A 2,135-nucleotide genomic window follows, 5' to 3' on the forward strand; every position below is an offset into this window, starting at 1 on the left:
TTTCAAGAATAATACAGCCTGTGAATAGGTGGGGAGGAGAGGCATTCTGATAGTCAGGGCTGGTTATATCCAGCAGGCAAGTATGTAGCAGAAATTCACCATCCGGACTCTCTCCCTAGTACCTGTTTTTTTTTGTTTTTGTTTTTTTCCCAAAGAGAAGAGGATAATCAATGAGTCTAGTTCTATCATCAACTGGTTAAGGAATAGGATCTGGCTTCTAGCATAACTGCTTGAAAACCACAATCTTATGTTTTACTTGTTTATTTGTTTGTTATTCCACTACCAGTCACTTACAGCAGGCACAAAACAGAACAGGCACCCAATCTACAGTGATTTCCCAGCAGCCATGTTGCCACCCCTTCCTTGGCCACAGGGGTGTGCGCTTGAGCCATATTGGGCCAATCCCCACACCTTCACCCCGGCCACAAGACACTGGCACATAACCTAAGCCATGGCAATCAAAGTCTTTCCCCACAATGCTTCAAAATGGGGTTGGAGGCAGAAAGCGCCACATCCTGTCCATGGCAGAGCTATTAGAACTCGAGTCTGGCACCACCAGTGCCACGTCCACGGCCACAGGAAAGGAGCTGGTTTGATAGAACAAAGCCAACACACAGAGAGATAGGTGGAAATGGGAGAACCGAGGACCAGAGGAAGTCCTGGTAGTATGCTTTCTTCTGATTCCTGTCATTCTCTTGCTTGAGCCCCACCCTTCCCAAGGTCAGAATTTCAAGTCAATAAAGTCCTCATTTGCTTAAACAAACTTGGAACTCCTTCATTTATGGCCCAAAGAATCCTGAATTGTACAGCCAAAGGTCAAGTTTCAACTCGTTTCTGGAGTTGATCCCTAACCAGCAGTAATTGTATTACCTTTAAAGACAACTACAACTCTTTTCTCATTTCTCATAGACTCTGCCAGGTAACAGTGGTTAAATGCATGGACTCTTGAGTCAGAAGGTCCTGGACAAATCTCAGCTTGAGCGTTTACTAGCTAGAAGGTTAAAATCTCAGTGGTGACATCTGGGAAAGTGGTCTGTTTAAAGAGATTCTATTTAATGGTAGAATCCTTTTTGTGGGCTACTTGTAGGTTGGCATATCACAGAGCTTATGAATGTCACTAGTTAAAGGGCTCTCATAGCATTGTCTCCAGAAAACATTCCTACTCTGTCATTCAGGGCCATCATTCTTCAGCTTCTCCTTCCTTGCCTGTTCCTTCTTACATTGTCTTGCAAATGATCCAAGAAGCAACTACCAAGAGACAGACTAACACAGACGCTGCGGCAGCCAACAGAAGACAAAAACTGGAGTGAAATAAATTAAAAGCAGAAAATAGATAAGTTTCTTCAGACAATTAGAGCTTCCAAGGAAAGAAATATATTCAGATCTTTTCTGATATTAACTACCTTTTTGATAGTTGCCTCTATGTTGGCTTAGAGGCTTTCAGAGGAGAATATGAAAATTAATTCATGAACTACTGCCAAACTGTGAAAGCCAAGAACCCCCTCCTGCGTAAGGTGCCTCTATGGTTAAGGTTCACAGATAAGCAGGTGTTGGTTGTACATTGCTGACAGTATATACTGCCTTATCAGTTAATGCATTATCAGCATCATCCTGACAATTCTAGGTGTTCATTACATGTGACCTTTTCAAGGCTCCATCTAAAAGGAAATGTGTCATAATCCTACTGATCTGGGGTGTACCAAATCACTGTCATTAAGGTTTATGATGACTGAGTCATTTCCTAGAAAGGGGACACCTTTGACCTAAAGCTGTTCATCCAGAAAAGCTGGTCTTGAGAACCTGGAGGTGATTTTGTTTTGTTTGTTATACAATTATCAAAAAAATGATGACAGAAAAATTAAAATTTTTGTTGTGACCATTAGAGTAAGAACACAAAACCAAAAAGATCACATAATATTTGAAAATAAATAGAAAGGAAAAAAATTTTTTTAAAGATATCTAACTCAGCACATTATCTAAACTATACACACTTGAGGTAGTAATACGAAAGATGTACAAATGAAATTCTTATAAAACACATTCTCCTCACCATTTAGATATCCTAATGGTGTGATTGGAAAACAAGTAAAAAATCTAATCATTTAAAAAATTAACAAGGAAATATTGTACCTTCT

This window comes from Rhinolophus sinicus, linkage group LG09, assembly GCF_036562045.2.
Source record: "Rhinolophus sinicus isolate RSC01 linkage group LG09, ASM3656204v1, whole genome shotgun sequence".
Classification (NCBI taxonomy): Eukaryota; Metazoa; Chordata; class Mammalia; order Chiroptera; family Rhinolophidae; genus Rhinolophus; species Rhinolophus sinicus.